Raw genomic sequence first — 23,541 nt, 5'->3', positions numbered from 1 at the left:
TTTTGGCGCACCTGAAGCGGTCATGCTTTACTTCTGATTTTGCAGAGATTGTTTGATTTCTGCAGTGGATTTGCTTGGCAATTATTATTGAGGGTGGATGGAACACAGAAGACAATCTCAATTCCTTTTTAGGCGGAAGTAGACATAACAGCAATATGCACGGAGAGTGTTCAAAACTCTTATCAGGAGTCGGCCATCTTGGCTGAGTTCTCCTTCCCCCCAGCATTTGTAAAGATTGAACTCCTGAGCAGCCTTAAACCAGTGTTCTCCAAGTTCAGTCCACAGGAGAATCCCCCAGAAAATGTATTAAAGCAGATTGCTGGGTCCAACCCCAAGGGTTTCTGATTCAATAGGCTTGGGTGGGGGCCTGGGAATTTTCATTTCTCACAAGTTCCCGGGTGATGCTGATTCTGGTCCCAGAACCGCACTTGAGAGCTGCTACCTAAGATCGATAGCTCATCCCAGCCCCGGCTACATCTGCACTTAATTAAAAGATGGTGACCTCTTCCCCACATCCTCCATGTCCACAGATGTTAACTTCATTATACAGGATCCATGCCTAGTGCCCTTCTAATTAAACTGCCTCTGTGGACTCCACTGAGCATTTCCCATGAAGACCACCCAGAAAACTAGACGACCTTAAGTCTCTCTCTGTGTGTGTGTGTGTGTGTGTGTGTGTGTGTGTGTGTGTGTGTCTGTTTTAATTCCCAGTGCTATACAAGGGACAGACGCCTGCCTACAAAACCCTACAAAATTTAGGCCTTGGTTACTTTAAAATTTCTTTTCTCCATAGCACTTCATGGCAACAAAGATGTTCTCAGTTTCTCCTGTTAATGAGATCCAGGTTTATAATTTTAGATGCAGCCTTTACAGAGCAAGAATCTCAATACAGGGATATTCAGTCGCAAGAACTACAGTATAATAAACCCCATGTCTACTAATAAAGAAGGAAAATGAAAGAAAAAAATATAAGCATCTAATGAGAATTAGCGTAAATTCCAATGCTTATACAACATGTACACATCATAAGATATCTAAAATACTCCCTGAATCTGAAGAAGTCCAAATGGCTATACTGGCTCCCTGTGAAAAATAAAATCCTGGCCATGATTTTTTATTTTTTTAACATTTTATTTATTTATTTATTTATTTGAGCGAGAGAACCTAAGCAGGGAGGAGGGGTAGAGGGAGAGGGAGAAGCAGCCCCGCTGCCCTCACACTGAGCAGGGAGCCCGAAGCGGGGCTTAACCCCAGGACCCTGGGTTCATGACCTGAGCCAAAGGCAGACACTCAACGAACTGAACTGCCCAGGCATCCCACTGGCCATGTATTTTTAATTAATTGTGGTTATAATGTGCTTATTTGTATTGAATCCAAATCCAGAAATCAGATTACTATGGAGATTTCATCAATTCCTCCAATTAAAACGTACCGACTTAACAACCAAAAGAGGAAATAAACTCCCTATAAAGTGAGTGACTCTTTTTTTCTGAAGAAGAGGATAGTCTGATTTGTAGGTAATTAAGCAAGCCTAGCTCAGTAACCAAAGATTTGCACATCGATGCATACACTCAGAGGATGATTAAGCAACCACTAATTCTCTGATCCAATGCTTTCATCTACCCCTAATTTACTGAAGACTCTTAAAGGAAAATGAATGCAATCTGCTGCCCACTTAGGTGAGGCACTATGACTAATAGTGCAAAAATTGAACACTGCATACTTCATGAATGATTTTCAACACGTGGCAAAGCATGTTAAGAAAAACACATGATGGAAACACAAGATTAGTGTCAAGTACCCTTAGCAATTCAGCGAGAAAGTATTAGCCTTAGCTTTAACAATACCCTGTTTTCGAAAGCAATACGTGGCCGAGGGTAAATACTTATTATTCGTTACACAGAGTTTATTTCCAGACTGTGACCCTTGTTTGCTCACTTTGGAATTTATACATTCAAAATCTTGGTCTCGTCCCCAATGACAAATGTCCTGATGACTGTTTTTCTTTAGCTTTTAAAAACTTTGTGTGGGGCGCCTGGGTGGCTCAGTGGGTTAAGCCGCTGCCTTCGGCTCAGGTCATGATCTCAGGGTCCTGGGATCGAGTCCCGCGTCGGCCTCTCTGCTCAGCAGGGAGCCTGCTTCCCTCTCTCTCTCTCTCTGCCTGCCTCTTTATCTACTTGTGATCTCTCTCTGTCAAATAAATAAAATCTAAAAAAAAAAACAAAAAAAAACTTCGTGTTCACGTTACCTTCTTGCCATTTCCCCCGGAGCTCTGCTTTCAGAGAGGAGGGGATATTCGAGCCCTTTGGCAAAAACTGTCTAGTGATGAGGGCTAGGGAAGCCTCAGCTGCACCTTCCCAGGCCAGGGCCCATTTCTCAGGGATGAAAAGCAAGTTCTCGAAAATGATGGTTACCAGAGCAGAGCAGGTGGGAGGTGATGGGTGAAACAGATGATGGGGATTAAGGAGCACACTTGTGATGAGCCCAGGGTGATGTATGGACCTGCTGGACCACGCTATTGTACACCTGAAACTAATAGAACACTGTATGTTACCTATCCTGGAATTAACAAAAAAAGTAACTAAAAAAAAAAAAAAAAAAAAAGAAACTGAGTTCTTTGCCACTAAGCGTAGGGAGAAAGAATAACCTCTCCAGGCGGAGCTGTGGGTCTTTCCTCTCTGGGACCACAGAAGGATACGAACTTCATTCTGTAGTGCACCAACATGAGCAGGAAAGGACTCAGAGCTGAGAAGCCTGAAGAGAGGGCTGTGAGAACAGCTGGAAAAAAGACACAGGCTGCCAAGTCTTTTAAGAAATAGACTAAGATAAAGTGAGAAATCCAAAGTGGAGTGATCAGCCACATTAATAAAATACTGAACTTGGCCCCTCTAAGGATTTCAACTTCTGAATCATCATCTCCCATCCAGATGTCGCCATATGTCATTTTCTTTCTTTCCAAAAGGAGGACAGACATCCAGAAACAGACAAAGACTAAGGTGGCTAAAGGAAGAATATCAATCAGAGCTAAAAATATTTTCCCATAGTAAAACTCCACCTGCCGGTTTCCATAGTCAATCAGGCAATCCACGTAAATCCTATTAGGAGACAAGGGGTCTGTATCATTTCCTGCACGGTGGTGTTCTGATTTTCTAGCGTACAGTAAAACCGGAAGGTACGCCACCAGCCCAGCCCCCCCAAGGGCACACAGCACCTTCCAAGAACGTTTCGGATGATCGGGGTTGGGAGCCTCACTCAAGGAGTGGACAGCGTAGTAAAGCTTCTGGTGGCAGAACAAGGCAAAGTGCAACACGAACCAGATGGCCAGCGAGGTTGTCAGGGAAGCTGTGAAGTGCACTACTTTGCAGCCTGCAGAATCCAACATGAAACCAGAAGAATAAACAATTTTCAGGACATTCACCACCAAGTTTTTCAGGAGGTGGACAAACACAAGGCTGAAAATCAGGAGGAAGGACGTCTGTAAACGCCCAGCAGTACGCTTCCTTGTGGAATAAAATAAACACACGTTTCCAACCACGCTCACGAGGATTAGGAGGATGCAAGCAATGATCTCAAGCACGCCGGCAGATGGCTTCATGGTCAATGACCAACTGGTTATCACGGATGTCTTCTCTTAAGTCATTAGGTGTTTGGAAAACGTCTTAGCGAGGACACCTGGGCTTTTTAGTCCACTAGGCTGGCAAAGCTGGTTGGTGGCAGAACATCAACTCTGATCATCCTAACAGTTGTGAGGTGCCTGTGGTAGCGTCCCACTGGCTCCAGAGATGATGGGCGGCGGAAAACTGAACAGCTTTCCAAGGGGAGTCTGTTTTATCATCTCCGGGGACTTAACTGCGATGAGAAAGTTCCAGGTGTCCTCACTTAATTAAAGATTCTTGGAAATCTATTTATAGTCACCATAATGCAATTTCCTAGATAGCACGTGGTACAGTTTTTGACAACCATAGGGGAGAAAGTGACATTAAACTTGGGACTGCAAAGGAAAGGTGGGCAGTGGATGAAATGACTGTCTCTGCTCATGAAAAAAAAAAAAAAATCAAAGAAATGAGGTATCTGCACAATAGGATTTCCGAATAACAAAATGACCAATGACCAGTGATGGTAACAAGGCAGATTTGTGAGGTATGGCAGTTTTCTAGTACCTCTACCTTTTTTACAAAGCAGGAATACTATTATCTATCCTGAAGATCTCATGGCATTGTTGACATAATGAAGGAGGTGTTAGGAAATATTCTCAATTACAGTAGGGAAGGTGATAAAGAAGGGAAGGAAGGAAGGGAGGGAGGAGAAAAAGGAGGGCGGAAGAGAGGGCACGAGGAGGACACTTTCATAAACATGGACATTATGTCCATGACCAAATTTCCCAACTGTTGCTTAAAGAAACATTCTGACCGTTGGGAAGCGATTAAGTGGACCCGTCCACTTCCTCATCCCCCAGTGCACGGAAGTCTGGAAAAGACTTCTGTCCAAGGAATGTCTGGAGAGTAAAAGAGCAAGGACAGAAGAATAGCACTGGAACACGTCGCTCAAGAAATCAGACATTAATTCATTCCTGGATGAATTCTGTTGGCTAAGTATGTAATAATGCTTTGTGCTGGGGACAAACTACTTTCCCTCCACTTCTACATTCTGCTGCCAAGCATCCCATTCCATACGGTCCCAGCTCATGCTTCAGTCTGCCTCAGTGGTTTACGGGACCCGGCCTGCCCTCACTTGAGCAACCATGCACAACCAGCTTCATGCTGGAGCTTGAAATTGGGTATGCTGCGAGTACTGACACCACACAAATGATCAAATGCTAGAAATCAGGGCTTTCGATGAGGGGACAGGATTGTATACTTCCTGTATCTCTACTATACTAGAACAACACTGGCCTGAGCAAAAAATCCAGATCTGGGAGATAAGAGATTGGCAATTTATATATCTAAGGATTAGATCGGTATTTGGTACTCACTAAACGCCTTCAGTAAGGATAAGTGTTTATGGCAGCGTGCAGGTAAGAAAGCTTTTTTGACAACCATAGGGGAGAAAATGACATTAAACTTGGGACTGCAAAGGAAAGGTGGCCAGTGGATGAAATGACTGTCTCTGCTCATGAAAAAAAAAAAAATCAAAGAAATGGGTGGGTGCAGGGTGGGAGGAGGGTGGTGTTTGGGGAGCTGACCCTTCCTATTAACCCCCTTATCCCTAATTGGTTCCAAAGACAGGTAGAGCCACTTCAGAATCCTCACAGCACATTTTTCCTCCCTGAAACATATCCATTAACTCAGCATTATTTACACTCTGCCAAACAGCGCCCTTGAGTTTATGATGCTAGTAATAATAACATTGTTAAAAATAACAGTAATGACACAATCATAAGGCTCACAACCACTATCATTTCTCTGACACCAATTTGAGCCAGACACCACATTGGTGTGTTCCTTTATAAATTGAATCTTATTTAAAACCTAAAACTCTTGTTTCACTGAGTAAATAGAGGACCAGTCTAGAAAGTAAATTGCTCAAAGCTACTGAATAATGGAGACAGGAATCAACGCCACGTATGACAGATTCCCAAAGCACTGGCGCTCAGTCACTGCCTCCACACGTGCTGTCAGACTATGGATTCTCCATGGACTATTCTCCATCTTCTCCAAAGGCTTTACTATAGACACTTCCACCATGGAGCACCTCTAAGCAAATCCTTTTAAGAAGAGTTTCCTCAGGTTTATAATATGTCATGCAGATTTTTAGAGGCAATGGTTTTCCCTCCTCCAAGGCTACACATTTCAGGCACTTAGACTTCCAGATCCATAAAGATCTTGAAATATTCTGCACACTGGTCCCTGCTGCCTGACTGAAACAGAGAAAGGCTCTCTCCAGCACTAGTGAGCTCCCCGTACTCCTGATTTGTATTTAAAGAGGCAAAATGACCACCTGGAATGAATTTGGAGAGCAAGGAAGAACCACCCTAAACAGCAGACAAAATATAGTCATGAGACTATAATCATAATTTGAGATTTGATCTGGGGATAATACACTAAGAAACTGTCTATGTGACGCCATTTCTCAAATATGCCCAAATAGTAACAATTGATGGCCAATAACACTAACTTTTCAGAGCTGAGGGCTCAGGGTAAAAAATGTTTTATAAACCCCCACAGCCCCCCAAAATAAAGGCTTACATAAACATTTTTTGGTTTTCAAAGGATTAGCAAACATGCAATATATTCCTTTGCGTTAGAGCGAAAGTGTAAAATGTGTCATTTTTTTCTCCCCTTCAGGGTTATTTCTATACTAGAAAACAGCATACATTAAAATATAAGGGGAGTAAACAATTTCGGTAAATATCATCTAGATGGATGGATGGGACTCTTCTTCACCAATGGCACAGAAGGGCTGAAGAGATGCCTCCCTAAGACAGAAATCACATGGCTGAAAATGTCCACTGCCACTGTCCCTGCCTTCAAGAGGCAAAAAATGGTCTAGTCATGTGTAATATGTAGTGTATATATATACACATTATTACATATTACATATATATTTGTAATACAACAGAATATATATGAATATATGTAATATATATAATACAACAGAATATATATACTGTATTACATATACATACACACATTAAATATGTTAGGTCATTGGTTGTAAGACGTATTTAATAGGTAATTATTAATCATGCATAAATAACGCATCATACAAGATAAACTGGTCACAAGGGCAGGAATAAGACATTCAGAGACAGGGACTCTCATGGGCACGGCTATTTTTTTTTTTCATTCTCCAGTTCATAAAAAAGGAAAGGGGAGCTGGGACAAGTGAAGCGCTTGCTGAAACTGGCAGCAACAGGTGGACACGTTCCAGACCTCTGGCTTCCAACAGCTCCTTCCAAAAGGGAAGCAAGGGGAAAAAACTGCCTGAATTGTGAGGAAGTGGTGCTAAGAAGCCCGGGGGCCAAGTCCAGGGAGCCCCAACGGCTGCAGCAGGGAGTTCCTGACTGTGCAAAGCCCATTTCGCAGCACGGGGCCAGTGCAGCGCAGAGGTGGGGAGGGCCGGCTGCAAAGCCGCATCTTCCACCTGGGGAGGTAATGGTCATGTGTGCATTTCAAGGAGGGAAAGGAAAAAAAGTCTTCCTTTGGAAACGCATCACTGCTTCTGCCAATTCAGCCTCACTGAGGTCACTGGAGAACTGAGGAGTTCAAAGGTTCTCCACGGCTTCCATTTACTTTGGCGTTAGATTAAACAGAAAAAGAAAGAAGGGGGGAAATTTATATGGCCCAGGCTGTTTTCCAAATCACAAACTGCTCGAGTTATTTAGATTTTCCTTAAGCTCCCAATCACATGTGGAGCGGTTCAGATGTCAATGCTTTCCGTGTGGCTTAGGGCAATCTAGGTTTCCTCAAACACACATATGCAGTTCTAATATTAAAGACTGGGATTCAAAAGTCTCAAAGTACTTCGGGTTCCCCTTGATTAGAGACTGCTGTTACTTTAGGCGATGTTGGTTCAGAGGAGGACAAAAAACAAAACAGAAAACACACAGCCTTCAATTGGACGTTAGGTTAGGTTCTCACAGTTGCGCTAAGATAAACAAACTTTGCAGGCTGAGGGAAGGGCATTTATTCCTTTAAATTGAGTATGTAATATAAATAAATGTCTTCTAAGACGAGATGCCTGAAACTTGATTCTAAGTCTGAATCTATACGAGAGCACTAATTTATTTCAATGAAGATCTGTAGAGCGCATATGGGGAAGGGCACGCCTTCTGGAAAGCCGGGACTGGTCTAACCAAGCAGCATAATTCACTACGTCACAGAAAGCTGCTGCTTGAAACTGTCTGATTTGTTCACTGGCCAGGAGCAGATTGATATTTGCATTTTTATATAGAGCAAAATGGAGAGGATTACCAAATCTTTCGCCTTGTAATCAATGGCTGCCTGAAGTTCTGTTCAATTCTCTATAAGGCAGTGATTTTGTGACCAGCCCGGTAGGACTAAAACCCCCTAGCTCCAAATTAGAAGTGAATGGAATGGAACTTCAGGCTGGTTGGGGTCAGAGCAATTAAATGGTAATTGCCTTTTAGATACATTAATGTTGCTAATTATATTAGTGTGCTAAGTGCTGGGAAATGTGGGTAAGAGCTCCAGGCCACTGGGGCGGGGAAAGGCAGAGAAGATTGATTAAGGCTGGCACTGAGCTGGGTCCTTCACACACAAGTTTTCTCCTGAAATCCTCCCGATAACCTACAAGGTATTATTAGCTTCAATACTCCTGAGTAACCTGTCCAGCTGGTTCCGGCTGAGACATCCCCAAATCAGGAATCCCCCAACGGCAGTGTGGCTCCACAGAGCACTGGGTGGGCAGGGCCTTGAGTCAGAATGGGAGAAATACTGGATTCAAAGGCTCGAAGAAATTTGGGAGCAGGGAAAGAGGAGAGAATCTGAGAACTAGGCCTTGATGAAAAGTCCACACGTGTAAGGCCCCCAGTGGTACCGTTCCTTGCTGTATATGGATAGGAAGAGCCCAGGGTCGAAAGGCTCTGCGGGCCGAATCTGGGGGAAGGTATGACATGAGAACACAGAAGCCTGGTTGTCAGTGGACAAGCTACCAACGTAAGAAGAGGACCAGCTTTCCAGGGCACAGGAAGTTGCTCAGCCCCTCAACGCCAGAGGTGCCAGAGGAGAGACCCCCAGATGTCTGGGGTGGAAAGGCCTAGTCAACCGCAGAGTAGCGTGGAGTGGGGCTATATCGATCTGACACTCTTCAGGCCAGGCTATGAGAATGACAAAGGCTGTCCCTAGGACTCGGAGGCCAGAAGCCCTGGCTTCAGTCATGGATGGATCGTGAAAGCTTTGTGGAGGCATAGCTGCTCTGAGTCTCAGGCTCCCAATGAGGAATTTCCAAGACACAATAAAATATATCTAGCCGTGTGTGTGTGTGTGTGTGTCTCAGTGTACAAGTGCATACAAATGCATACAGCTAGGTTTGTATGCCTGTTGTACATTTTTGTTCACACACACAGCTATGGGGTGATCACAGGGTCAATGAGATTGTGAACCCAGTCCAAGGGTGTTCTACAACCACGGGTGTTCTGAGTATTTATGTCCTAAAATCATACAGTCATGCAGGTGCCTTCTGCTTGTAAGTGGAAGGGGCTACACGGGTTCATGGCCGAAGGCTGGACTTCTGGATGCACAGTTTTCACAGCATAGGGCTAAGTTCCTTGGCAAGCAGCTGCAGAAAATTTCTCCGACCTTCTTCTCCAGGCCTGACTCCAGCCCTGAGACCCTGGGTCTCTACCTCTACTAAGTTCTTTGGAGATAAAGCCCATCTCTGACTGTATGGCACCTGACCACACACATCCTCAAGTCCTACCAACACTACACATAAGACCCATCCTGGCTCTGGATTCCACCCCACCTTTTCCCTCCTCTTGTCCAAACTTCTCAAAAGAGGCATCTACCTTCACACTTGCCACTTTCTCATGTTCTTTGACTTAACCCCCCCTGTTTGAGTTTCTACTGCTTCCTTTTTTTCTACTGCTTTTTCCTCTAAAAATGCCTTAGAACAAGATCAGCTCCTAAATACTAAATCCAATATCCCATGGACCTGTCTGACATTCTTTCTCTTTTTCCTTCACAGCTCCATTATTTTGCTCCCTGTGCATCCAAAGTCTTGGTCCACATCCCACTCAACCACTGACCCCTACACATATAGCCAGCCACCTGCTCTTTGATATCCCTCCTTGGCTTTCCCAAAGGTCTCCGACTCAAACAACCTGACTTGGGATACCATCCTCCCTTGCTCAGCTAAGTTTAGAGACTTGGGTATTACCCCCGGTCCCTTCCTCTCCCTCACCTGACATTCACTCATCCTTTCAAATTAAATTTTTACCCTTTCCATCCTTCTGACCACTTCTTATTACAGCTTTGTCTCCTTGTTTCTTACTTGAATGCATAGAGAAGGACAAAAATATAAGCCAAAATATTAGTACACCTTTTTATTCTTCAAAATCATTCTCTGTGTCTACCCAACCATCCAGTGATTTAAAACACAAAGATGGCCTACTGAAAATGCTTGAGTGTCTTCCCACTGCCTAGGAGACAGACGGTCCTATTCCTCCACAGTCATAAGAAGCCAACCCTGCTGGGGGCCTCTGACCAACCGCTGGCTCACACTGGAAACTTTAAGAATGCCAGTCTGTGCATATTCTGTGCTCTCCCATGTCCTGGGGTTTGGGCTGATGTTACTATCTCTGTGTACATCCTCCCCTTCTTGGAACCACCTCAAAATGTCCAACCCCCCACCTCTGGCTTTTCATTTGCCAATGAAGAGTGCACTCATTTGCCTATTTATTCTCAGATCCACTCTCTCGGAAACAACTGTATTTCTTCAGCTCTTTGCCAGCTGACTGGCTTCCTGGTAGGTCTGGGCAAGGGCAGGCTTGGGCAGAAGATTAGAAGGTAGAGAGGAGGACTTGGTAAGTGTCTGTCTATCTATATATATCTATATCACACGCGCGCACACACACACACACACGTCTTGCTACAGGCAGTATCTCCTACATGCCATCAGCTCCTACAAGGCAGGCACTATTAGCACCATTTGCACTCTCACTTGCACTAGAAGGCCTGGTCATCCTAACTTGAAGGTGGTAACAGACCTTCTTCGTTTGCCCTTTCAGCCCAAGGAGTGGTGGTGGCTTCTCTGCCTTTGCTGATCTCAGGACAGCTCTATCTTGCATAGTTTGGTGTTTCGGCTCTTTCAGCAATGAAGTAACCAAAGCCCTATTTTGAAATGTCTACAGTAGTTTCTGTTTGTTGTTGTTTGACCAGTTCACTGTGTTTACCCTTTAAACAAACATACTTTTAAAGACTTACGTTGGGGGTGACTTGGGAAGTAACTCCTAAGAAGTGTCCAAGTCTGCACCTGACGTCCAGTTCAGAGTACCTCCCTGCCTTTTCCTCTGTGCAAAATTCCTGAGCAAATTGCATTCAGTACGTATAGCAACTTAATACTATTATCTGTCTCCTTCATGATGAGATCCTTTGTCTTGTCCACCATAAACCACAGTGCTCAGCACATACCGTGGCATATGGAAGGCACTCAAGAATTTATTGAATGAATAAAAAGTCCGCTGAATGAAGCAGTGAAACCAAACAGGGATATTTTTGTAAGAAGCTAACTTTAGTTTAGCCACAGAAGGCATACAAAATTTTCTGTACCAGTATTACAGAAAGTCTTACCACAAAACAAATCATAGTTTAATATAGTTAAAATAAATATAGGGCATAATTGCATTTTGGGGAAGGGCATGTATGATAAAATCAAAGTCATTATTCCAAAAAACTTAGGGTTCATGGTTTGAAATAGTTTACAGAGAGAATTGGAGAACGTAAGAAAAAGATGGAGATTTGACAACAATGAACTTACCAAACAAGGCTGACCAGACAAGGGTCAGGGGAGGGCAACAAAGCAGGCAGGAACCAAAGCGGGGGAAAAGCCGCCAGTAAGAATGACCGGTTCTTCTGAGAATCATTTTAAGTTCAAACTCTAGTCTCATCCAAATGTTTTACGTGTACCTCTTTTTACTACTATTCTCTTTTGTGGTTCCTTTCCTTGGCGAATACCACTGAAGACTATTATTTTTAAAATTACTGAATAGAAAGACACTTCCTCAAGTTAATAATATTTACAAAACTCTGCATAAAGCAACAATATCTTCCCTCACCACTACTTTTCGACATTGTTCTGCAAGTCTTACCTAATGCAAATAGACGAGGAAAATAAAAATTACACAGATTGGAAAGAAAGAAAACCGTTTTTGTTTATAAAGGACATGAGTGTCCATTTAGGAAATCTGAAAGAATTGACAGAAAACTCCCAGAATAAGCAGTTGTAGCAGGGCTGCAGGATATAAGGTTAATATGTTACATACGTACCAGCAACGAACAAGTGGAATTTGAAATTAAAAAGACAGTATTAGGAAAAAAAAAAAAAAAAAGACAGTATTACTTACATTAACACCCCTAAAATGAAATACTTAGATATAAATCTAATGAAGTATGAGGTGCTTGGGTGGCTTGGTTACTTAAGTGACTGCCTTCAGCTCAGGTCATGATCCCAGGATCCTGGGATCGAGTCCCACATCAGGCTCCCTGATCGGTGGGGAGTCTCCTTCTCCCTCTCCCTCTGCCCTTCCCCCTGTTTGTGCTCTCTTGCTTGCTCACTGTCTCAAATAAATAAAATTTTAAAAAATACTTAAAATCTGGGGCGCCTGGGTGGCTCAGCGGGTTAAAGCCGCTGCCTTCGGCTCAGGTCATGATCCCAGGGTCCTGGGATCGAGCCCCGCATCGGGCTCTCTGCTTGATGGGGAGCCTGCTTCTCTTCCTCTCTCTCTGCCTGCCTCTGCCTGCTTGTGATCTCTGTCTGTCAAATAAATAAATAAAATCTTTAAAAAATAAAATAAAATAAAAAATAAAAAATAAATAAAAAATACTTAAAATCTAATAAAGTATGTACAATATCTAAGGAAAACTACAAAATACTAATGAACAAAATTAAAGAACTACATAAATGGACAGATAGTCCATATTTATGGATAGGAAGACTCAATATTGTCACAATGTCAGTTCCTCCCAACTTGATCTATAGATTCTATGCAACCACAAACAAGACTCCAAGAAGTTATTTTGTTGGTACTAATGAACTAGTTCTAAAATCTATATGGAGAGGCAAAAAACCCAGAATAGCCAACACAATATTGAGAGATAGGAACAAAGTTGGAGGACTGATATTACCTGACATGAGGACTCATTATTAAGCCATAGTAATCATGATGGCATGATACTGGCAAAGAGAATATATAGATCAACAGAACAGAATAGTTATCCCAGAAATAGGTCCACATGAATACAGTTAATTAATCTTTGACAAAGAAGAAAGGCAATACAATGAATCAAAGGTAGTCTTTTCAACAACCAATGCTGGAGCAACTGGACATCCACATGCAAAAAAACTAATCTACGTAGAAACCTTATCCCTCATAAAAATTAATTCAAGATGGGGCACCTGGATGGCTTAGTGGGTTAAGCCTCTGCCTTCGGCTCAGGTCATGATCTCAGGGTCCTGGGATCGAGCCCCACATCGGGCCCTCTGCTCAGCAGGGAGCCTGCTTCCCCCTCTCTCTGCCTGCTGCTCTGCCTACTTGTGATCGCTCTCTGTCAAATAAATAGATAAAATCTTTTAAAAAAATTAATTCAAGATGGATCACAGTGAACGTAAAATGCAAAACTATGAAACTCTTAGAAGGTAACATAGAGGAAAACCTAGATAACCTTGGGTATGGTGATACTTTTTAGCTAAGACACCAAAGGCACAATCCATAAAAGAGGTCACTGATAAACTGGACTTCATTAAAATTAAATACTTCTGTGAAAGGCTGTTCCCAGAGAATGATAAGACAATCCCCACACTGGAAGAGAATATTTGTGCAAGACATGTCTGAGAAAGCACTGTTGTCCAAAATGCAAAAGCACAACCATTAAAAAGTGGACCAAAGATCTTTAAAGACATCTCACCAAAGAAGATAGACAGATAGCAAGTAAGCATATGAAAAAAATGCCCCATATCATATGGTATCACGAAGATGACATTCAGATAATGATGAGATACCTCCACACACCCCCCCACTAGAATGGCCTAAATCCAGAACACTGACCACACCCAATGCTGGCAAGGATGTGGAGCAACAGGAACTTTCATTCACTGGTGGTGGGAATGCAAAACTGTACAGCCCTACTGGAAGACAGTTTGGCGGTATGTTACAAACTAAGCATATTCTTACCGCGAGATCCAGCAATTGTGCTCCTTGATATTTACCCACAGAAGTGGAAAACAATGTCCACGCAAAAATTTGCTTGGGGATGTTTATAGCAGCTTTACTCACAATTCTAAAACTTGGAAGCAATGAAGATGTCCTCAGTAGGTGAATGGATAAATAAGCTGGGGTACATTCACATAATGGGAAATAATTTGGCACTAAAAACAAATGAGATCTCAAGCCATCAGAGGACATGGAGGAACTTTAAATGCATATTACTAAATGAAAGAAGCCAATCCGCAAGTCCATATTCTGTGTAATTCTAACCATTTGGCATGATGAAAAGGCAAAACTATAAAAAATCTAGTGGTTGCCAGGGGTGTGAGGTACCGGGAGAGGAATGATGGCCAGAGTACAGAAGATTTATAAAGGAGTGCAAACAGTCTGTATGATTCTGTAATTGCAGATACATATCATTATACAACACCAAGAGTGTAAGATAAAAACCGTGGATTTGGGATACTTAAGATGTGTCAATGTAGGTTCAACAGTTGTTAACAAATGTACCACTCTGGTGGGGAATGTTGGTAATGGGGGAGGGTAGGCATGTATGGCGGCAGGGGGTACACAGGAAATCCCTCTAGATTCCTGTCAATTTTGCTGCGAACTTAAAACTTTTCTAAAAAAATTAAGAAGTACTTAGAAACATAGTGATTACCTAGCACAATCTTATCAGCTTACAAATTAAGGAAATTACATCTAAAAGGAACCAGTGATTGGCTTAAGGCCGTAGTACAACTTCCTAATGGTGTGTTGGGAAGAGAGAAAGTTATCTCCTGAGTTGTTCTGCCTGCTGATATTTTGAATTTATTGAAAATTAAATAAATAAATAATAGTAATACAAATAAATGAAATAAAATCAGTGGGTAAAATTTATTTTTTGACATTAAAGCAACATGACCTAAAGTTGACTGCTACCCATACATTCACACCAAAGCACCTAATGAAGTCATTAGCGAGACATCCATCAAGACAGGGGGTCCTATTCTTCTCACAAGCAGGCAGAGGACATGTTGATCCAAACAATACATGTTTTGAATACAATTTTCTAGACCGTGCATCCAAAGTCTCACATCTACATCAACGCCCGAGTAAGAAGTTGAATACAGATGCTTACTTTATTAGATATATTTTATGTAGTGTCTCCTTAGGAAAATTTTCAGCTTCAAACCATTTTAAATTAATCAAGAAATGTTCTGTAACTCCTCATCAGTTTCCAGTACTGTTCTAGGTGTTATGGAAAATTGGGCTTTTGTTTTCTTCCTTTTCCTTCTGTACCTAAATCATGCTGGGAGTCTCAGTTTCAATGCCCATGTTTTGTTCTAGTTCTACACCCAATTTCCCTTTCCCTGGGCCTGACTCTTCCAGGTGAGGTACTTCAAAGGGAGCTAATTTCAACCACTGGGGTCCCAACCAATCTCAGCCACCTTCCACAGGGTCTCAGGAAGAGCTCTGTCACTTCCGGACCAAGACCCTTGCAGGAAGCACTGCCACTTGGTAGAACAGACAAGACAACAGCGGACTAATTGGATTGCTCACATTCTGTGCAAGGAAGTCAGTGAAACTAACAACAGAAACCGTGATGCCTAGAAATGCAATGTTTTAAACAGAGATTCCTTCCCTCTTAGACATGTCTTTTGTCTGGGTCTCAAACCCTTGTTGAGCTTTTCAAACCCTCTCCCACCAGGTGCAGCGGGCCAAGGCCAGCTGCATGATGTAATTCATTTGCATGTGTTTGCTGTATTATTGTTAGGGGAGGGAGGCATCGCCAAGGCCACTGAGTGTGGTTCATGCTCTGTTCGGCCTCAGTTGGACCTCTGCTTCATTCATCAAACTCTAATTGAGTCCCTGGCTCACGGGCATGTCGCTGAACTTAACAAAGGAAAAACCTGGCTCTCCATCATTACTCTTTCCATTTACTCCATTTCTGGGGTCCGAAAACACCAGATTCCTGAATTTCCAACACCACCACCCTACAGTGGTGATCCATACTGGTATGTCTTTATACCTCAGTCAGCAACATCCTTATTCACCCCATACTCTTGCTAGATTTCTACTTTATCACCCAATGTTCACAGGCTTTTAAGGGATGGGGACTCAGTGTCTTTATCTGTAACAGAAGCACACGTGACCTTTGGGGATATTACGAAGATTCAATGAGATCATGCAGGCCAGGTCGTTAGAATAGTACTCAGCAGATGTTAGTTGTAACTTTTAATTTTTATTCTCAGTATAGATCAACTATGTATCTCCAGTGATAAGTAAAATTACTCAGTGCATCAAGGTCGGTGATGCTTTGGAAATCAGGACTCTGCAGCTGGAATTCAGAACAGTCACACATTCTTGGCTATTTTTAGTTGTCCCCAGACTGTGTCTATCTTCCAGCAGTAGATTATGAGGGTCATTGAAAAAAAAAAATCAATACAGGCTAGTTTTATAGATGGTCAAAAGTTGATTGTGCTGATACAGTGTTAAGGAAGCAAGATAGATCCTTTCCCCCTTTTTCTACGTCTGGGCTGTCATTAGGAACTGATTATGTGGAAGCAGAAGATCAAATGGTACCGATGGAAAAGCCATTCTGGAAAACCCAGGGGCCAGCATGAGTAAACATGCTGAAAAAGATCCTGCTGGGGACCTACAGGTCAGGTATACAGCTCTTCTTCATCAGGGAATGACAATCGCGCCACAAAGGGAGGCTTGGTTATCCAACCTCCCAGTTTCCAGGATGTGCAGTGATATAAAAATCATCATAACATGAAAATAGTCATGAATTGACAGTTTTGAAACACTCCTCCCCCCCCCCACCCCCACCCAGCTTAAGTGTTTCTCCCCTGCTTAGAAGTAGCAAGGCTCTCTATCCATTAAATCAACATCTTCCAAAGTTGATCCTACACTAGCTATGGGTGGTTTTAAAACACACCCTCCCCCAACAGTGCAAAACAGACACAGCGTAAGTGGACTGGAAGTCAAACTGCAAAGCTTACAAAGGATGCAGTATTCCTGAAATCAGAAACAAGGATGCTAAGGAATTCTTGGAAATATACATCAGGTCACGAGAAGCTACAGCCGCGAGTAACTTCAGAAACACGTCAGCAAGGATGGTGGTCTAATAGATGTTTCACAAGAGAATGAGTTGACTCTCAAATGATAAAGGGAAGCTGTGGGCCAGTTGGTGAAGCCCAAGAACTCACTCACTCACTCACTCACTCACTCACTCACTCTCTCTTTTTCTGTAAAAATGACCATTGTTACATACCGCAAAGCCAAACACAAAATGATGGATGCCATGTTGTATGAACGCATTGTTGAAAGACTTGACTGCCAATTCATTCAAAGTTCTAACCGAAATCTCATTAGTTTTGTTGGTTTGGTTTACTTTTTACTAGGAAGTCATGTTCCAGTGTTTAGTGACTTCACTTTAAGGGTCTTTTATTCCACTCGCCGGCTACTCTCAGATAACAAGGAGCTCTGCTACAAATAACCGTACTTTTTTTTTTTTTCATGGAGCATACTTGGAGACATGACAAAATAAAAGTTAAGTGCTAAGTGAACGCAATCCAAAAACAGAGTTCTCTTCTCCAAGAAGAGTTCCAGCTAATGAATTTCATGAAGCTAAAGAGACAGTCCTGTTTTCTGAGCAATTAATCACATGCCGGGACCTTCACATGCCTGACTTCTAGGGCTCTGAACAACTCAGCCAAGCTGGTGGAAGCATCCCCATTTTAGAGACAGGAAAACAGACATGGGAGAAGTGACCGTCACTAGCTCACAGAGCAAGTGACTGGAGGAGAAAGGATCACAATCCCCATGGAACGAGAGCCCAGGATGATTCCACGTTAGGCTAAGGAGACAACAGATTCGGTGCAGACTGCTGGAGTTGGTGGGAACCACAGGCATTTTCAGTTCAGCCGCTAATACAACGCTATTCGTTACCAGCTGCCAATAAAGAGAGAAACTGAAATGTAGTTTCTGGAGGACAGAAGATGTACGGTCCAGGCATTCTGCTCAACATGTGGGGCTCGAGACATCTGAAGCACTTTCAAGCATTCTTACATATCTGCCTGTTGTGGGATATTCTTCCGAGGAGAGAGGCTGGCTATGTTACTAAATACTTGGGGCTTGGGGAGCCAGAAGCAATTCTGACATCAAAATGTTAAAATCCAAAAAGGACTTCAAGAAAGTGGTTACAGGTGCTCCCTAGAATAATGTTTCCCCTACTTTGGTATGAAAGAGCCCCACCAGAAGCGCAAATAATCAACCCTGTCTGCCGAAAGAGATTCTTAGAACCCTCATAGGTTCTTTAAGCTGTAGCAAGTACCATACTTAGGATCCTTGCAGCGTGAAGGGAATATACTTTGTGGCCAGTAACGCATGTCAGAGACCAGATCTTTATCTCTAAGCCTACAGATTCAGGATGCTTAGCACTCAGCTTTTAAAGGTATTTTATGCTCTACCTTCTCCAATAAAAATGAAATTAAAACAACTTTCCACCATTTAGCTATTCTATTTCTCTTGTAAGATCTTATTAAATAGAAGTATTCACTAACTCATTAGGTTTGCTGGAGAAAGAAAGGCACAGTAGATCTGCAAAGTGTTTTCGTTTTATTCAAGATCTCAATATCTCATGTTGTTACTCAGGGCAATGGAAACTTCGACAAGAATCTTGCTCAAAAATTAAAAAGTTCTACTGTTATGCTGTAAATAAACAAATAAAAAAAAAATTAAATTAATAAAAAAATTCAAAAGTTCTGACATTATTGTGACAGTTCAAATCTAATAAATTTCTGGTTATCTAGGCTTCAGAACATGATTTCACTAAATTGTTGTGTTCTTAAATAATTTCTCTGTCTTAATGTCGAAATGACAAAAATTATTTTTGAACCCATCCATATTTGAAAATAATTTTCATTTCTACTACATGGAACTATTTCCTATCTAGACAATTGTATATTAAGATATATTTTTAAAACCTTCTATGAAGTATATTTAAGGGTTCTGGATAAGTTTTAAAACATTAAATTATAAGAAAGTCTTAAAAAGCCAAGAATCAAACTTGTTTTTTTCCTAGATGTGATTTGTTATGAGGAAGACACAAATTCTTAGCCCTGGATTATTTTACTTCTTACATATATGCAGAAGTTTCTCCGAGTTCAAAAGTTCACAGCAACAATTTATAGGGGTCTTAGCTCTGAAGCAAGCCGAGGGGAAGGGGCTGCTCTGAAGCTACACTACCCAGTCTCCCCAGTCCAGCACGACAGAGATGGTGGTAAATCCACACACCTGTCAAGACGCTTTTAAAAAGGTAAATTCAGAAAAATTACACAAATAACCTACAGGTACACACATTCCAGATTTCTAACTTTTGGGAACTGGAGCCCTAGTAAGAGGGGGAAAAAAATTGTGCATACATCCTGGAGATAAAGGGGGGAAAATGGTTTATTGTGTTGAAAAGAGGCAAGGAAAAGTGTGCTTTTCTCCTGGAAGTCATTTCTTTATTTGTAGGCTGGAGTCCCCGAAAGTCAGGCTCTAAGGAGATTGGGTAAAACATGATCAATAGAGGGGTATGCAAAGGGATTCCAGAAGATGGTTACATATTACCCCTTAAGAAACACATTTTGATTATTTTAATCCTGAAATTTAAGTCAATGTAGGGGTATGGCCTTCCATAGAGCTCTTCCAAAGATCTCTCTCCCTGAAAAATATAAGACTCTTTGCCTCCTCCCTGTTCTCCCTCTCTCCTCCTTCTCTCCCTCCCTTCCTTCCTTCCCTCTTCCTTCTGAGCACCCAGGACAGCACACAGCCATCAGGCATTCAGCAGAAGCAGCCAGCTAGGCTTGGTGCCCTCAGGGAATTCCTATTTCAATGCAGTGCCAACAAAACTTTCTGTAAGGATGGGGATGTTCTTTATCTGCATTTCCTGATGGGGTGACTAGGAAGCCTGCGTCAGGAGGCTAGTACAACTGAGAAACTTGATTTTAAATTTTATTTCATTTCCATTTCTTACATTTAAACTTAAATGGTCACATGGGGCTGGTGGCTATGCCATATGAGACAGCAGTGTTCCAAAGGATTAATCAGACAATCAACAAGTACATAAGCAGACATAAAATCTTTTTGGGTTTGGATGAGGGCAATGAAAAACAAAACAACAACAACAAAAAAACCCGCAGACTGAGGGTGACTGTGGGAAGGCTGGGCTCTTTTAATTCTGGTGGGTCAAGAAAGGCCTCTTTCTGCATGACAAAGGGCATCTAGCCACACAAAAATGTGGGGGAAGAGGATTATAAATAGAGGGAATGGAAAGGGCAAAGAGCCTGAGCTGACAGTGACCTTCAAGGAGACACAGCAAGAGACCCTGCAATTGCACTACTGGGTATTTACCCCAAAGATACAGATATAGTGAAAAGAAGAGCCATCTGTACCCTAATGTTCATAGCAGCAATGGCCACGGGCACCAAACTGTGGAAAGAACCAAGATGCCTTTCAATAGACCAATGGATAAGGAAGATGTGGTCCATATACACAATGGAGTATTATGCCTCCATCAGAAAGGATGAATACCCAACTTTTGTAGCAACATGGACGGGACTGGAAGAGATTATGCTGAGTGAAGTAAGTCAAGCAGAACGAGTCAATTATCATATGGTTTCGCTTATTTGTGGAGCATAAGGAATAACACAGAGGACGTTGGGAGATGGAGAGGAGAAGTGAGTTGGGGAAATTGGAGGGGGAGGTGAAGCATGAGAGACTGTGGACTCTGAGAAACAAACTGAGGGCTTTGGAGGCGAGGGAGAGGGGGTTGTTGGGTGAGCCTGGTGGTGGGTATTGTGGAGGGCATGTATTGCATGGAGCATTGGGTGTGGTACATAAACAATGAATTCTGGAACACTGAAAAGAAATTAAATTAAATTAAAAAAAAAAAAAAAAAGGAGATACAGCAAGAAGGCCAGCATGGAGCACAGAGGGAGGGAGTCTGAGGGGATGGAGTTGGAAAGGCAGGCAGAGGTGTGAGCCTGCAGGGCAGGGCCGCTCAGTCCACACAAAGGGGTCTGGAGTTTCTTTGGTTGTGGACGGAAGCCAAGGATCAGGTTCAAGTGGGAGAGTACCATGAGCTGATTTATGTTCAGAAAGATCAGACAGGTGGCTGGCTGAAGACCAGACTGCCAGAGTGGAAGGGTGGACACAGTGGTGAGTTAAGCAGGAGCCCAGTAGTTGGGCCCCATGCTCCTGTGGCTCATCTGGCACCATGCCAGGGCCAGACCCAGACTGTGTGGTGAGGGCTCCGCCAACAGGCCTTGGCTTGGTCATGGACACTCGTGTCTATACTCTCTTGTCTGTGTTAATGTCCTTTATGTAGAAGATGAAGTATATAGCCACAGGATATGTGGATGTGAGGAAGCAAGGGGAGATGGAAAAGGAGGATTCCCAGGTTAGCTGTAAAGCTTATCCCAACATCACCAAACTCTGAGGAGGGAATGACCTTTGAACCCTGAACAACAGGAGAAAAATCTTGGATCTTCAAAGATCTAGTCAAACTAGAAAAGTTCTTATTGGTAATGTGAGGAAGCCTGTGTGTGTGTCTGTGTATATGAATAACATTTCAGGTAAAATATGCCCAATTACTTCAATCTGATCAAAAAGAACTTCTTGAACGTTAGGCATATAAACTGTGTAATGACCTTTTAAAAGCAAAGCCAACTGTATAACGTTCTACCGTTGCCAAAATACACTCTGGCATAGTATTAAATATAATCTCTATATATTCAAAAGTGCATAAATGCCACCTACCTTCAAAAGCAGTTATCTGAAACCATAATCAAATGCTATCTAGTAGCAGAGCTGGGGTCCGGACCACTGAAATCTCTCATTATGCGTGTTCTTTTCAGGTGTTGACAAGAGACGGGGCCATTGGTGTGTTATGCACAGAAAAGCCCTTTAGGGGTTTCACAGTCACCACATGGAGGCATTTAGCTTAAATTCAACTCCATGGAGAAATGGGGGAAGAAAGCAAAGCAACTGCCCTAGTGTAGGAAATTCCACTCTCTGTTCCATTCCATAAGTCTAGGCCCAATAATGAACAAGAGAGTCAAGGAAGGAAATTAGCTGTCCCACCCATTGACTTGGTTCCCATGCATTTCATGGTGTGGGGTATCTTACCATGCTGGGTGCCTTTCTAGGCTAACTTTTTCCTAAAGCATGGGTGTACTTCATTGGACACTCAAACAAAGCACTGGGCTTACGGGAAGGTGGATTTCATGGACAATTTAACGGGCATTCAAGGGTCATTTTCACTAGACATAATTTTGGCCTCGTGCACTGGGTGTCTAACCTAATCACTTTAGAGAAAGGGGTTTGCTGGGTACCGTGATTGGCACAGACTTGCTTCAACTTTTCTCAGAAGGAAGATCATGAAAGATCATCTATTACCATCTTGCAGTTTGAATCAATTTGAAAATCAAGCTCGCTCAAGAATTTTTGGAGGAAGTCATCTTTTACATGAAGGACACTAACACAAACAAGAAAATATAGACATCTTACCTATTAAATGTGTGGCCTCTGAAACATAGCTTTAAATCTAAATTGAATTTGTTGTGTGTTTATTTTAATAACCCATGGTAAATTAACAGGGTCTTCTTTGCCTGGAATTTGCTTACCTTTCCAGAAAGGTCTATGGTATGAGGAGAAACTTGTGAACAAAGAACATACGCACTCCCTCACACCACAAACTTTTATTCTACGAAAGACTATATGATCTCAAAACCTAAACATTCTTTTGGAACATAAAACCAGAATTTATATCCTGGCACTTGAAGATTTGGGAGTGATGCCTAGAAAAACAAACATGTTTTCTTTAATTAGTCCTAAAGGAAAAGAAATACAACTGGAAATTAATATTGTTGGTTTAAACCTCAATAGAAAACATGGCTCATAAACCGAAGGAAATCTGAATTTGTCCTAGGCTTTAATCTGAATCAAAAAAGTATAAAAATAAATAAAAGGTCAGTTGATCTACTTTAAAAGGGATGTTTCATTTACTGTTTTTGATTAGTTTGTGTTTTTCCTCAAGTTTAAACTCCTACTAGGCTGATCATTGAAAATATCATCTAACCCGAGTCACATAATATTAACATGATTACTTCACCCTATATCTGCTCCAAGACAATCAGCTCAGTCAGGGCAGCTTTCCTTTCTATTGCCTTTCCTGAAGAGTTGCATCAACATCCCAGACCAGTTAATTCTTTCTGCGGGCTTTAAGCCTCATTGACATGCAGATGAGAGCCTGCTCAAATGAGGAGCCTGGAGCCAGTGATGTGAGAGAGTTTACCCACCCAGAAATAATGGCGACTCCAGTGGCCAAGCCCAGAGGCCTGGGCGAGAGTGCTCTCTGCTCCCAGCACAGCCGCTATGGAAGACCAGTGTCTTGTAAAGAAGAATCAGCTACTCTTGATTTCTCAAAACAATGTTTCTGGAACACCATGGAACAGGCAGCTCATAGAAGTGGGAAAGAAATTCTAGTCTGAGCCTTAGGGAAAGGAAATGTCCCATTTTTCTGGGGTAGGAAAATTACTGTGAGTCAAGAAGAGCAAACTCAAATGTCTACTTGGGTGGGCCAGGTCAGGCAGTGGGGTCAGCTAGAAACTCTGTATTCTAGA

The 23,541-nt window shown here is 42.3% G+C and overlaps 1 protein-coding gene across 3 annotated transcripts in view; it reads right to left on the bottom strand.

The window, feature by feature from the left end:
• Nucleotides 1–23,541, bottom strand: part of LOC123937897 (synuclein alpha interacting protein) — a 148,025-nt gene that overhangs the window by 81,167 nt on the left and 43,317 nt on the right. Inside the window, exon 1 of one of the 3 annotated variants that reach the window (XM_045998704.1) lies at nt 3,212–3,226. The exons of the other annotated variants lie outside the window; for them this stretch is intronic. The gene's annotated coding sequence lies outside the window, so the exon portion shown is untranslated. Of the gene's footprint in view, nt 1–3,211; nt 3,227–23,541 lie in introns of those variants that run through there. 3 annotated transcript variants of the gene reach the window in all.

Source organism: Meles meles, chromosome 3, assembly GCF_922984935.1.
Source record: "Meles meles chromosome 3, mMelMel3.1 paternal haplotype, whole genome shotgun sequence".
Lineage (NCBI taxonomy): Eukaryota > Metazoa > Chordata > Mammalia > Carnivora > Mustelidae > Meles > Meles meles.
The sequence above is the reverse complement of the archived record's forward strand: the minus strand, read 5'-3'. Positions and strand labels throughout refer to the sequence as shown.